This window comes from Symphalangus syndactylus, chromosome 6, assembly GCF_028878055.3.
Source record: "Symphalangus syndactylus isolate Jambi chromosome 6, NHGRI_mSymSyn1-v2.1_pri, whole genome shotgun sequence".
NCBI lineage: Eukaryota > Metazoa > Chordata > Mammalia > Primates > Hylobatidae > Symphalangus > Symphalangus syndactylus.
Genome location: NC_072428.2, coordinates 93,176,832 through 93,192,546, shown reverse-complemented (window position 1 = coordinate 93,192,546; position 15,715 = coordinate 93,176,832). Strand labels below are relative to the sequence as shown.

General features: G+C 40.7%; 1 protein-coding gene across 9 annotated transcripts in view; it reads left to right on the top strand.

The window, feature by feature from the left end:
• FBXL13 (F-box and leucine rich repeat protein 13) overlaps window positions 1-15,715 on the top strand; it is a 304,098-nt gene that overhangs the window by 9,335 nt on the left and 279,048 nt on the right. The gene's annotated exons all lie outside the window — the stretch shown is intronic.

The following is a 15,715-nucleotide window of genomic DNA, read 5'->3' as shown; positions in this document are numbered from 1 at the left end:
TTATTATAATGTATTTATGAGATAGAATAAATGTTCTTTATTCAAAACACAGGTGTGATTTCTGTCTCTTGACTGGACTCTGAGTGATACAGGAGGACTAACTGGAGAGGGACATGAGAACTTTCCAGAGAGTTGGAAAGAAACCACACCTGGGGTGTGGATATTTTCATTATCAAAATTATACCAATAAGATTTATGCATTTGAAATAATATAAATTTTACCTTAAATTATAATTGAGAATAGGTAGAAATGGGTAGATATATAGATGATACAAAAATCACAGAATAATTATTGTTGAAACTGGGTGATAGGTACATAAGTGTTCCCTATACTACTGTTTATACATGTTTGAAATTTAAAAATCTAAAATGAAAGATAGTTATGGCTAGGCGTTTTTTTTTTTTTTTTTTTTTTCAGAATGTATGTAGCTAGGGATGGATGGAATGACAGCTTTGATTTGGCTGTGTAGTCATTTTCTGTTTGTTTGGTGTATCAATTATCTATTGCCATGTGACATACAACCAGTTAAAGCACTTGGTGGCTTACAACAACAGTAATCACTTAGTTTGCTTAAAAATTTGAAATTTTGGCAAGGTTTCGCAGGGGGTGGAAGATCCACTTTTAAGATGATACCTTCTTTTGCATGCCTAGCAAGTTGGTGCTGGCTGTTGGCTGGGAGTTTAGCCAGGTCTGTGAACCAGTAGGCTTGGTTCCTCTTCATCTGGACCTGCCCATGGGCTGCTTAGACTTCCTCACAGTATGGTAGCTGATTTCTAAGACCAAACCACCCCAGAGAGAACCAGGTAGAAGTTATACCATTATTTATGATCTAGGTTTGGAAGTCAACATTATTTTCACTTAGATTCAAGGGGAGGGAACATGGAACCCATTTCATGATGGGAGGTATAACAAAGGCACATTGCAAAAAGAGCATGGAGGATGGGAGATACTGTCATGGCCATTGTGGAAAATATAATCTGCCATACTTGGCTTGTTCATATAAGGGGAGTCAGATCAAGTTGGATCTCAAAGCAGTCTCTAAAAAGATATAGATCACAACAGCATCACTCAGTAAGTGGATCTCAACCCTTCTGTAATTACCCCCTTTTCTTCTTCCTTTCCCATGTTCTCCAGGAGCAGATGTCTACTGGGCATTTACAAGTTGCCTACATAGCATCTACTTCCCTCTTCCTAATATTTCCTACATTCTTATTCTATATGCTGTCTCTTCCCTCACCTAGCCCATTTACTTCAAGAAAACTGTCTATCCCCATCTCTGGGGTTGGACCCCAACTGGCTTGCAACAACCAGTGCATTCAGTTTCCCTGGCCATAATGTTTGTGACCATAGGGAGGCAGAAGGCATAGGGTCATGGGGGACAGCAATATGTAATCCAAGCTGATTTAGATGAGGATGCTGGTTGGATATACCCTCTCTGGATGCTGATGGGGAAGCACTTTATCCTGGGAACATTGGCAATTACCTGTGTGGCCACAAGGAGAGAGAATTTTAGCATGAAGTGGATTCCACAAAAGGCCAATTGGGGAAATGGAAAGAAACCAGGCCCTAGTGACACCAGTAAGCCACTGGACACTGGATTAAACCCACATTGAAGCTTCATCTACCTTTGAATTTCTTGTAGGAGCCAATAAAGTACATATTAAGTTGAATTTGTTACTTGAAACCTAAAGTATCTGAAGCAAGATGAGGGGATTATTTCTTATTTGTAAGAATTTCCTAGGCCCCACGTGATGGCTCATGACTGTAATTCCAGCACTTTGGCAGTGCGAGGCAGGAGGATTGCTTGAGGCCAGGAGTTTGAAACTAGCCTAGGCAACATAGTGAGAGACTGTCTCTACAGAAAAAAAAAAAAAAATTGCCTGGGTTTGATTCTAGGCTTCACCAATTGTTAACTGGGTGACTGAGAAAATTTCCAAATCTCTCTGCTTCAGTTTTCTTTACAGTAAGATTCCGGATGGATGTGATAGAGGGCTTTATTTTCTAGAGTGGGAGGAAGAGCCATTGTGAAAGAGAAAAGTAGGAAAAGAAAATAGCAAACTGTGTCCTCAGGCAGATCAATTCAAGTAAAGAATACAGTAATCCCTCAGTATCCATGGGGGATTGGTTCCAAGACCTTCCTTGGAGACTGACGTTCGAGAATGCTCAAATTCCTGATAAAAAGCGGCATAGCATTTGTATGTAACCTATACACATCCTCTTCTATACTTTAAATCATCTTTAGATTACTTATATCTAATACAATGTAAATGCTATGTAAGTAGATGGCATACTATTTCATTTAGGGAATAATGACAAGAAGAAACATTCTGTATGTGTTTAGTGCAGATGAAACGTTTTTTCAAATATTTTTGATCTGTGGTTGATTGAATCTATGGATGCAGGACCCATGGATATAGAAGGCCAACCTGCGTAGGAAAGGTGAGGATCTGAAAGTGGACTCCTTTATACTATTTTTGCCCATGTAATTTTTCAAAAGTTTTTGTGGGCTCTTGGAGATTCACACGCCCAGCTTAAAGACTGCTGGATTCTATGTTCAATTCAAGTTAAACAAGTAACTTAATTTTTTGAACAGATGAGGCTCTTGACACCAGCCAGTCTTTTTTCTTGGGGAACAGCAAGAGTGGTCAGCTGAGGGGGGTACACTAGGACATTCTATCAGCAAATATTTGCTGGGTCTCTACCACGTGCTAGTTGAAAACACCTCAATGGCTTCAACCACTTGGAGCTTTGACTCTGAGGCTGTCTCTAGCCTGAGCTTGTCTCCTGAGCTCTCTGAGCATTTATCCATTTGGGATGAGATTATACATTGATAATACCTTTTGGGAAAACAGTTTTGAGATATGTATGAAGATCTTTAATATATACCTTTTGATTCTATATTTTCATAGAAATCTATCTTGGAGAAATAGAGATGAAAATATTTATATTTCATCATTAAGATTCAGGAAAAATATATTTTAGAAATTTAAAGTTTTTTTTTTTAAGTCACCTGAAGATACTCAGAGCCTGAACCTAGGTAGAAATCGTAGGAAAACTAAGTATTGCCTTCCGATCCCTCACTCTCCCTATATTCTTCATTTCTGTCTCTCAGAACTCTGAGATACTCTTTCCACCACTGTGGGAATTAGCTTAATGTGCCCTCCATTTTTGGATATACTCCTTCCCAAAGGCATTTGTGTTTTCAAAGAGATTATTAAGATAGGAACTGACATAATAAAGCCTTATTGGTAGACCTTCAGACAGTGGGTCATCCAGAAATAACGTAGAAACCCTAGTTTCTCCCTCAATTTTCTACTAGGTAGAAGTCAGTACATTGTTTACAGACAAACAAGGACTGCCCCACAGGGACCAAAGATGAGCTAGCTATTATGGTCTACAAAAACATTAAGCAGATACACCTAGTGATTGTATCTGAGAGGAAGAAAGTACTTTTCAAATGGTGAGCTCCAATTTCAGTTTAGCATTTAGGGAAGATGAAAAGAGTTTGCAAAACCAGATCTGTTCAGCAGAGGGGGTACTTAATCTACAAATCATGGTTTTAAAGCAAAGGGTTTTGTTTTTTTTTTTTTGTAATTATGACTTTTCTGAGAAGTTTTTATGTTTTATGTTTCTTTCAAGATTAAGTTGCCAATCAGGTTTTTTTGTTTTTTTTTTGAGACTGAGTCTTGCTGTGTCGCCCAGGCTGGAGTGCAGTGGCGCAATCTAGGCTCACTGCAAGCTCCGCCTCCTGGGTTCCTGCCATTCTCCTGCCTCAGCCTCCTGAGTAGCTGGGACTACAGGCGCCTGCCACCATGCCCAGCTAATTTTTTGTATTTTTAGTAGAGACGGGTTCCACCGTGTTAGCCAGGGTGGTCTCAATCTCCTGACTTCATGATCTGCCTGTCTTCGCCTCCCAAGTGTTGGGATTACAGGCGTGAGCCACTGTGCTGGGCCAGGTATTTTTTTTTTAAAGACTAGTTGCTGCACGTATTTGTCAGAGATGCAAGAATCAGGAATTACTGATTCTTCAGCAAGGGACTACCCTGCCCATTTAGGAGAGGAGGAGCTGGTTACACCAACTCATTTTGCTGGACCTTGGGCAGAAGGTTGTGGCTTCTCCGGAGGACAGTTATCTTTGCTGAATTCCCTCAGCCCAGCCAGGCAGTTTACACATGTAGTTCCTGAGATAAATCCACAGGACACTAAACAAAGAAAAGCACGTGATTTATTATTTTTCCAATAACAATTTTCTTAGAGGGGATGAGACGGCAGGGACTGCTTCCCCACTGGGACAGGCCCAGTCGGGCAGGTATCAGAGTCCTTTGTCTCACTCTTACATCATAGAGCCTGCTGCTCCTCATCTGTTCTGTCCAGTCTGCTTTAAAAACCTTCAAGTCTAACAAAAAAAAAAAACAAAAAAAAAAAAAGGAAAAAAACAACAACAAAAAAACCCTTGAAGTCTGGTCCTGAGGGGCATCTTCCTCTTCCTGGGGTCTCATCTGAACATTGAAGCTAGTTGGCTTCTTTCAGTAATCTTCCAGAATATTCATTTGTAGAGTTTCTAAAATAAAATTTTGACCCATCCATTTCAATGTTAAAAAGACATAAAAGCCCCTTTATTTTCAAAATTGTAACTCACTAACTTCCATAAATACAAATTAAGATATCATCCAAAACAACAGCGTGCTACCTCCATCTCCATCCCACAGGGGGATGGCGATCATCTGTGAGATACTGCTTTAGATATGTTTCAGAGGTTAGGGTAGGGGATAGGGAAATGGAAGGGACTTTGAACAATGTTTTTTTGTTTATTCACCTACTGAGGGCTCCCCAAGTATGTGATAATCACTTTTATCTCTGCACTTTTGGAGTAATTATTTTTTATATTATAATATTATACTATTTCAGCCCTCAGCATATTTCACTGTTTATCTGAGTATCTAAAAAGCTAAACAAGACTTGCTCTCTTAAGTGTCTTACATTTGTTTTTGTGTTTCCACCAGGGGTTATAATAGTTACTATCTTGCTATTTATATTTGAGCTATTAGTCTATTCAGTTCTTTCCTAGCCATTTTCCACTAAATGCTTTTGTCTTAACATCTTCCATTAGGTGTGGTTTAAGTCAGAGTCAGTCTCTGTCTTTCTCTCTCAGTCATCACACTGGACTTTGAGTGGTATAAGGGAATATTTTCAATTTCTTTTCTCTATGTCTAAGTGTTTTCCTCTGATGAAGGTGATAATTAACAGTGGAATGGTTAAAAATAGTGATGGACCAGGCACAATGGCTCATGCCTGTAATCCCAGCACTTTGGGAGGCTGAGAGGAAGGAAGATCATCTAAGGCCGGGAGTTCAGGACTAGCCTGGGTAACTGAGTGAGACTCCATTTCCACAAAAAAATTAAATGAGTTTGGGGGCTCATGCCTGTAGTCCTAGCTCCTTGGGAGGCTGAGGTGGGAGGACTGCCTGAGCTCAAGAGCTTGAGGTTACACTGGGTTGATTGTGCCACTGCACTCCAGCCAGGGTTACAGAGCAAGACCTTGTCTCAAAAAAAAAAAAAAAAAAAATATATATATATATATATATATATATATTTGATAGCTTGCTATCATTATCTGTTGAGTGCCTATTTTATGCTAGACACTACTCAAAGCAGTTTTTAATTTTCGTGATAGCCCTCTGGCATATGAACCTTTATTATCCCACTTTTTTAAGGAAACAGAAACAGAGACGTAATTTGTCAATGGTTGCATGGTAGAAGATTGCAGATCCCAGATTTAAACCAAGTGGACTCCACCCTTTGCGTTATCTTGCTCTTTGAAAGATAGGCAGCAGGGGAAAGGAGTGGAAGCAACAGTCCGGGATAAACCCATGTTTGTCCTCAGGACCCAGAACATCCTTCAGAATAGATGAGAAATATTGGGAACTGAGTTTAGGGAAGTAGAGCCGAAAGAAAGTGAGGATTACATAATTGCTTTGTGAATTTACAAGCTTGAGAGAGCTAATCCAATAATTAACTCATGGACTTTTTTGTCCTTGATTGTGTAAGTTTTTACTGAGAATATTATTAATAATAAGGCCCTGAATAATGTTTTTGAGAGCCAAACATTAATCTTGTGGGAATGTTTGTTTATTTTGCTTCTGCTTACAATAAAGACTAAGTTGATGGTTTTGTGATTTTTATTTTCATTGGGCAGAGAAAAAGCTATTGATTCATTAACTGTGCTGTCTTCTTGGCATGTAGCTATGCACTGTTCACTGTTACCCATTAATACAAAAAATATCATGCTATGCTATTTTGTCCAAGGGAAAAAGACAGTGAGATTTCTTTCTTTACTATTATTTTTTGAGACAGGGTCTTTCTCTGCCACCCAGGCTGCAGTACAGTGTTGTGATAATAACTCACTGCAGCCTTGAACTCCTGGGCTCAAGCAGTCCTCCCACCTCAGCCTCCCAAGTAGCTAGAGCTACAGGTGCATGCCACCATGCTCAGCTAATTTTTAAAACAATTTTTTCATTTTTTAGTGATGGGGTCTCACTGTATTGCCCACGGTAGTCCTGAACTCCTGTCTTCAAGCAAACCTCCCACCTTGGTCTCATAAAGTGGTGGGATTATAGGCATGAACCACCACACCTGGCCAACAGTGAGATTTCCTATGTGAAAAGTGTGCATTTCAACTCTGCTAGTTCCATATGCCTTTATTAGCATTTCAGAGACTTATCCTCTCAACCTGACTTCTGCAGGATAGCTTTTCAGGAAAAGTAGTTTATTATAAGTGGAGCTTGGAAATATATATATAATCAATTTCTGACATACATTAACCAGATCTCAACTTTCTTAAAAATGTACCATAAAGCTGAACTTCATTTAGACACTCATTCTCAGACATCAGTATGCATAGGAATCACCTGGGGAGTTTAGTAAAATGCAGGTTTCTAGGCCCTATTCTCAGAGACAAATTCATTCTCCAGGTGATTCTAATGTAGATGTCCTCAGGATGCCAGAGTAAGATGGAGAAAAGGATGTAGAGTGAGGAGTACAGAAACTCAGTACTCTGGAGACCCAGGCACAGAAGTGCTAGAGAGCAGATGGGCTTTTCACCAAGGATATTGAGGGAGCTGTGGGAAGTCTGATTGGCCTCCAGATAATAGATGGCTTCAGCCCTTTTTGTTAGGTCCCTCTAGGACCCACTCTTGCTGGCTCTTTAGGTAATAGATGACTGTTCAAATTCAGGTTGCAACTGTGGTAAGACCACTAATCTCCTGTGCAACTATAGTCTCTTGGTTTGGGGGAAAAGGAAGTCAGTCTGCAGGTGGCTGAGCACTTCTAAGCAGTTAGTATGGCCTCGGTCTGAAGGCAGAGCTGGAGAGGGAGAGGGATCTAAATCTTACCATTCTGCCATTCTCTAAAGGACTGAGCTTCTTGCTTGCAGGCTGTACACTAAGAAGAGGAGCATGGAGCTGTTGCAAAGGGGGGAGATTGTTATTATGCAGGGTCCAATTAGGAGAAATTACCCTTTTTAGTTTTGGAGGAACAGTATGAGAGTTGCTGAGAGTCTAAGACAAGACCCCAGGCCTGGATCTGCTGACACTTGGCCTATGGAGGTAGGGAGGACTGCTGTGTAACTCAAGTGATGGAGTTATTTTGTTCTGGAAATAGAGGATCAAGAGAAAAAGCCAGCAGGAGTGGATCTGAAGCATCCCGACCACCCCCAACATGCACACTAGACCCCACCAGAAAACAGTGAACCACAAAGGGAAAGAGAAATGCCGATGGAGAATTCCAGGTGGTTTCTGTGGGAAGTGTGCTGCAGACCTTTTCATCTGTCTCAAATGGAGAAAACACCAGTAATTCTGTATATCTTGCAGACACTTTTAACAAGAAGTTTCTTCTTTTGGGGGGACCTCATAAGGAAAATGAGACAGCAGCAACTTTACGAGTTCCATGTATGTGCTTTAAACAGTATCTTAGATCCAGCAAGTCCATTGTTTCCCACCTATGTGTACTGAGCTACAATTTTCAAATGTATATACTCTGTAGATGTTGTGAATGATAAAATACAAATGTATTTTTAAGAGTTCTTAAATTCACACATTTTAATGGTGGATTTTCTCAATCTCTTTTATGGTTCGGTCTAAGGAACTTTTTGGCAAAACCAAACCAAACCAAACCAAACAACAAAACAAAACAAAGCCCCCAAAACCCTAATGAGTTTCTCCTACTTTAAAAGGCTAGAAATACTTTAAAAGGCCCTTCTCATACTTTATTTATTTATTTATTTTTTTATTATACTTTAGGGTTTTAGGGTACATGTGCACAATGTGCAGGTTTGTTACATATGTATCCATGTGCCATGTTGATTTCCTGCACCCATTAACTCGTCATTTAGCATTAGGTGTATCTCCTAATGCTGTCCCTCCCCCCTCCCCCCACCCCACAACAGTCCCCGGAGCGTGATGTTCCCCTTCCTGTGTCCATGAGTTCTCATTGTTCAATTCCCACCTATGAGTGAGAACATGCGGTGTTTGGTTTTTTGTCCTTGAGATAGTTTACTGAGAATGATGTTTTCCAGTTTCATCCATGTCCCTACAAAGGACACGAACTCATCATTTTTTTTTTTTTTTTTTTTTTTTTTTTTTTTTTTGAGACGGAGTCTCGCTCTGTCACCCAGGCTGGAGAACTCATCATTTTTTATGGCTGCATAGTATTCCATGGTGTATATGTGCCACATTTTCTTAATCCAGTCTATCGTTGTTGGACATTTGGGTTGGTTCCAACTCTTTGCTATTGTGAATAGTGCCGCAATAAACATACGTGTGCATGTGTCTTTATAGCAGCATGATTTATAGTCCTTTGTGTATATACCCAGTAATGGGATGGCTGGGTCAAATGGTATTTCTAGTTCTAGATCCCTGAGGAATCGCCACACTGACTTCCACAATGGTTGAACTAGTTTACAGTCCCACCAACAGTGTAAAAGTGTTCCTATTTCTCCACATCCTCTCCAGCACCTGTTGTTTCCTGATTTTTTAATGATGGCCATTCTAACTGGTGTGAGATGGTATCTCACTGTGGTTTTGATTTGCATTTCTCTGATGGCCAGTGATGAGGAGCATTTCTTCATGTGTTTTTTGGCTGCATAAATGTCTTCTTTTGAGAAGTGTCTGTTCATGTCCTCTGCCCACTTTTTGATGGGGTTGTTTGTTTTTTTCTTGTAAATTTGTTTGAGTTCATTGTAGATTCTGGATATTAGCCCTTTGTCAGATGAGTAGGTTGCAAAAATTTTCTCCCATTGTGTAGGTTGCCTGTTCACTCTGATGATAGTTTCTTTTGCTGTGCAGAAGCTCTTTAGTTTAATGAGATCCCATTTGTCGATTTTGGCTTTTGTTGCCATTGCTTTTGGTGTTTTAGACATGAAGTCCTTGCCCACGCCTATGTCCTGAATGGTATTGCCTAGGTTTTCTTGTAGGATTTTAATGGTTTTAGGTCTAACATATAAGTCTTTAATCCATCTTGAATTAATTTTTGTATAAGGTGTAAGGAAGGGATCCAGTTGCAGCTTTCTACATATGGCTAGCCAGTTTTCCCAGCACCATTTATTAAATAGGGAATCGTTTCCCCATTTCTTGTTTTTGTCAGGTTTGTCAAAGATCAGATAGTTGTAGCTATGCGGCATCATTTCTGAGGGCTCTGTTCTGTTCCATTGATCTATGTCTCTGTTGTGGTACCAGTACCATGCTGTTTTGGTTACTGTAGCCTTGTAGTAGAGTTTAAAGTCAGGTAGTGTGATGCCTCCAGCTTTGTTCTTTTGGCTTAGGATTGACTTGGTGATGCGGGCTCTTTTTTGGTTCCATATGAACTTTAAAGTAGTTTTTTCCAATTCTGTGAAGAAAGTCATTGGTAGCTTGATGGGGATGGCATTGAATCTATAAATTACCTTGGGCAGTATGGCCATTTTCACGATATTGATTCTTCCAACCCATGAGCATGGAATGTTCTTCCATTTGTTTGTATCCTCTTTTATTTCATTGAGCAGTGGTTTGTAGTTCTCCTTGAAGAGGTCCTTCACATCCCTTGTAAGTTGGATTCCTAGGTGTTTTATTCTCTTTGAAGCAATTGTGAATGGGAGTTCACTCATGATTTGGCTCTCTGTTTGTCTGTTATTGGTGTACAAGAATGCTTGTGATTTTTGTACATTAATTTTGTATCCTGAGACTTTGCTGAAGTTGCTAATCAGCTTAAGGAGATTTTGGGCTGAGACAATGGGGTTTTCTAGATATACAATCATGTCATCTGCAAACAGGGACAATTTGACTTCCTCTTTTCCTAATTGAATACCCTTTATTTCCTTCTCCTGCCTGATTGCTCTGGCCAGAACTTCCAGCACTATGTTGAATAGGAGCGGTGAGAGAGGGCATCCCTGTCTTGTGCCAGTTTTCAGAGGGAATGCTTCCAGTTTTTGCCCATTCAGTATGATATTGGCTGTGGGTTTGTTGTAGATAGCTCTTATTATTTTGAGATACGTCCCATCAATACCTAATTTATTGAGAGTTTTTAGCATGAAGTGTTGTTGAATTTTGTCAAAGGCCTTTTCTGCATCTATTGAGATAATCATGTGGTTTTTGTCTTTGGTTCTGTTTATATGCTGGATTACATTTATTGATTTGCGTATGTTGAACCAGCCTTGCATCCCAGGGATGAAGCCCACTTGATCATGGTGGATAAGCTTTTTGATGTGCTGCTGGATTCGGTTTGCCAGTATTTTATTGAGGATTTTTGCATCAATGTTCATCAAGGATATTGGTCTGAAATTCTCTTTTTTGGTTATGTCTCTGCCAGGTTTTGGTATCAGGACGATGCTGGCTTCGTAAAATGTGTTAGGGAGGATTCCCTCTTTTTCTATCGATTGGAATAGTTTCAGAAGGAATGGTACCAGTTCCTCCTTGTACCTCTGGTAGAATTCAGCTGTGAATCCATCAGGTCCTGGACTCTTTTTGGTTGGTAAGCTATTGATTCTTGCCACAATTTCAGAACCTGTTATTGGTCTATTCAGAGATTCAACTTCTTCCTGGTTTAGTCTTGGGAGGGTGTATTTGTCGAGGAATTTATCCATTTCTTCTAGATTTTCTAGTTTATTTGCATAGAGGTGTTTGTAGTATTCTCTGATGGTAGATTGTATTTCTGTGGGATCGGTGGTGATATCCCCTTTTTCGTTTTTTATTGCATCTATTTGATTCTTCTCTCTTTTCTTCTTTATTAGTCTTGCTAGCGGTCCATCAATTTTGTTGATCTTTTCAAAAAACCAGCTCCTGGATTCATTAATTTTTTGAAGGGTTTTTTGTGTCTCTATTTCCTTCAGTTCTGCTCTGATTTTAGTTATTTCTAGTCTTCTGCTAGCTTTTGAATGTGTTTGCTCTTGCTTTTCTAGTTATTTTCATTGTGATGTTAGGGTGTCAATTTTGGATCTTTCCTGCTTTCTCTTGTGGGCATTTAGTGCTATAAATTTCCCTCTACACACTGCTTTGAACGTGTCCCAGAGATTCTGGTATGTTGTGTCTTTGTTCTCGTTGGTTTCAAAGAACATGTTTATTTCTGCCTTCATTTCGTTATGTACCCAATAGTCATTCAGGAGCAGGTTGTTCAGTTTCCATGTAGTTGAGCGGTTTTGAGTGAGTTTCTTAATCCTGAGTTCTAGTTTGATTGCACTGTGGTCTGAGAGACAGTTTGTTATAATCTCTGTTCTTTTACATTTGCTGAGAAGAGCTTTACTTCCAACTATGTGGTCAATTTTGGAATAGGTGTGGTGTGGTGCTGAGAAAAATGTATATTCTGTTGATTTGGGGTGGAGAGTTCTGTAGATGTCTATTAGGTCCACTTTATGTAGAGCTGAGTTCAATTCCTGGATATCCTTGTTAACTTTCTGTCTCGTTGATCTGTCTAATTCTGACAGTGGGGTGTTAAAATCTCCCATTATTATTGTGTGGGAGTTTAAGTCCCTTTGTAGGTCACTGAGGACTTGCTTTATGAATCTGGGTGCTCCTGTGTTGGGTGCATATATATTTAGGATAGTTAGCTCTTCTTGTTGAATTGATCCCTTTACCATTATGTAATGGCCTTGTCTCTTTTGATCTTTGTTGGTTTAAAGTCTATTTTATCAGAGACTAGGATTGCAACCCCTGCCTTTTTTTGTTTTCCAGTTGCTTGATAGATCTTCCTCCATCCCTTTATTTTGAGTCTATGTGTGTCTCTGCACGTGAGATGGGTTTCCTGAATACAGCACACTGATGGGTCCTGACTCCTTATCCAGTTTGCCAGTCTGTGTCTTTTGATTGGAGCATTTAGCCCATTTACATTTAACGTGAATATTGTTATGTGTGAATCTGATCCTGTCATTATGATGTTAGTTGGTTATTTTGCTCGTTAGTTGCTATAGTTTCTTCCTAGCCTCGATGGTCTTTACAATTTGGCATGTTTTTGCAGGGGCTGGTACCGGTTGTTCCTTTCCATGTTTAGTGCTTCCTTCAGGAGCTCTTTTAGGGCAGGCCTGGTGGTGACAAAATCACTCAGCATTTGCTTGTCTGTAAAGTATTTTATTTCTCCTTCACTTATGAATCTTAGTTTGGCGGGATAGGAAATTCTGGGTTGAAAATTCTTTTCTTTAAGAATGTTGAATATCGGCCCCCACTCTCTTCTGGCTTGTAGAGTTTCTGCTGAGAGATCAGCTGTTAGTCTGATGGGCTTCCCTTTGTGGGTAACCCGACCTTTCTCTCTGGCTGCCCTTAACATTTTTTCCTTCATTTCAACTTTGGTGAATCTGACAATTATGTGTCTTGGAGTTGCCCTTCTCGAGGAGTATCTTTGTGGTGTTCTCTGTATTTCCTGAATCTGAATGCTGGCCTGCCTTGCTAGATTGGGGAAGTTCTCCTGGATAGTATCTTGCAGAGTGTTTTCCAACTTGGTTCCATTCTCCCCATCATTTTCAGGTACACCAATCAGATGTAGGTTTGGTCTTTTCACATAGTCCCAAATTTCTTGGAGGCTTTGTTCATTTCTTTTTATTCTTTTTTCTCTAAACTTCCCTTCTCGCTTCATTTCATTCATTTCATCTTCCATCAGCGATACCCTTTCTTCCAGTTGATCGCATCTGCTACTGAGGCTTCTGCATTCTTCGCGTAGTTCTTGAAACTTGGCTTTCAGCTCCATCATCTCCTTTAAGCCCTTCTCTCCATTGGTTATTCTAGTTATCCATTCTTCTAATTTTTTTTCAAAGTTTTTAACTTCTTTGCTATTGTTTTGAATTTCCTCTCGTAGCTCAGAGTAGTTTGATCGTCTGAAGCCTTCTTCTCTCAACTCATCAAAGTCATCCTCCATCCAGGTTTGTTCCGTTGCTGGTGAGGAACTGCGTTCCTTTGGAGGAGGAGAGGTGCTCTGTTTTTTAGAGTTTCCAGTTTTTTTGGTCTGTTTTTTCCCCATCTTTGTGGTTTTGTCCACTTTTTGTCTTCGATGATGGTGATGTACAGATGGGTTTTTGGTGTGGATGTCCTTTCTGTTTGTTAATTTTCCTTCTACCAGACAAGACCCTCAGCTGCAGGTCTGTTGGAGTTTACTAGAGGTCCACTCCAGACCCTGTTTGGCTGGGTGTCAGCAGCGGTGGCTGCAGAACAGCGGATTTTCGTGAGACCACAAATTCAGCTGTCTGATAGTTCCTCTGAAAGTTTTGTCTCAGAGGAGTACCCGGTTGAATGAGGTGTCAGTCTGTCCCTACTGGGGGGGTGCCTCCCAGTTAGGCTGCTCAGGGGTGAGGGACCCACTTTAGGAGGCAGTCTGTCCGTTCTCAGATCTCCAGCTGCGTGCTGGGAGAACCACTACTCTCTTCAAAGCTGTCAGTCAGACAGGGACATTTAAGGCTGTGGAGGTTCTCGCTGAGGTTTTGTTTGTCTGTGCCCTGCCCCCAGAGGTGGAGCCTACAGAGGCAGGCAGGCCTCCTTGAGCTGTGGTGGGCTCCACCCAGTTCGAACTTCCTGGCTGCTTTGTTTACCTAAGCAAGCCTGGGCAATGGTGGGCGCCCCTCCCCCAGCCTCGTTGCCGCCTTGCAGCGTGATCTCAGACTGCTGTGCTAGCAATCAGCAAGACTCTGTGGGCATAGGACCCTCCGAGCCAGGTGCGGGACACAATCTCCTAGTGTGCCGTTTTCCAGGCCCGTTGGAAAAGCGCAGTATTAGGACGGGACTGACCCGATATTCCAGGTGCCGTCTGTTTCCCCTTTCTTTGACTAGGAAAGGGAACTCCCTGACCCCTTGCCCTTCCCGAGTGAGGCAATGCCTCGCCCTGCTTCGGCTCGCGCACAGTGCACTTCACCGACTGTCCTGAACCCACTGTTAGGCACTCCCTAGTGAGATGAAACCGGTACCTCAAGCAGAAATGCAGAAATCACCCGTCTTCTGTGTCGCTGGGGCTGGGAGCTGGAGACCGGAGCTGTTCCTATTCGGCCATCTTGGCTCCACCTCCCTTCTCATACTTTAAAAGGCTCTGATGTTTCTAGCCTTTATTGTAATATTTTGTATAATTGTATTATATTATACATTGATAAATACTGTATTATATTTATCAAGCCTGTATTGTATTATATTGTAAGCATCATAGTTATGTCTTCAGATTGGCTATAAAGAACTTACTCCTCACGTAATGGAAACCCTCATGGTACAGTGACTTTATTGTATTGTTTATGATGGATTTTTAGAAAGAGGCAAGATAAACTGTATTTTTATTTTACTTTAGCAGAATATTAACACTGAATAAATACAGAGGGGTATGTAAAAACACATTTACTTTAAAACTGTCGCATTATTTGACTTTTTAACTGTATAAGAAAAAGTTTGCTGCTGCTAGAGTAAACAGACAACCCACAGAGTAGGCGAAAATCTATACATCCAACAAAGGACTAATATCCAGAATCTACAAAGAGCTCAAACAAATTAGCAAGAAAAAAGCAATCCCATCAAAAAGTGGGCTAAGGACATGAATAGACAGTCCTCAAAAGAAGATATACAGATGGCCAACAAACATGAAAAAATGCTCAACATCACTAACGATCGGGGAAACGCAAATCAAAACCACAATGTGATACCACCTTACTCCTGCAAGAATGGCCGTAATCAAAAAATTAAAAAAAAAAAATAGATGTTGGCATGGATGCAGTGAAAAGGGAACACTTCTACACTGCTGGTGAAAATGTAAACTAGGCTGGGCATGGTGGATCACGCCTGTAATCCCAGCACTTTCAAAGGCTGAGGCAGGTGGATCACCTGAGGTCAGGAGTTCAAGACCAGCTTGGCCAACATGGTGAAACCCTGTCTCTACTACAAATAGAAAAATTAGCTGAGCGTGGTGGTGGATGCCTTAATCCCAACTACTCAGGAGGCTGAGACAGGAGAATCGCTTGAACCCGGGAGGTGGAGGTTGCAGTGAGCTGAGATAGCACTATTGCACTCCCCTGGGTGAAAAGAGCGAGACTCTGCTCAAAAAAAAAAAGTAAACTAGTAAACAGTGTGGAGTGTCCTTAAAGAACTAAAAGTAGAACTACCATTTGATCAGTAGTGGGATAGCAATCCCACTATTGGGTATCTACCCAGAGGAAAATAAGTTATTATACGAAAAAGATACTTGCACACACATTTATAACAGCACAATTCACAATTGCAAAAATATGGAACCA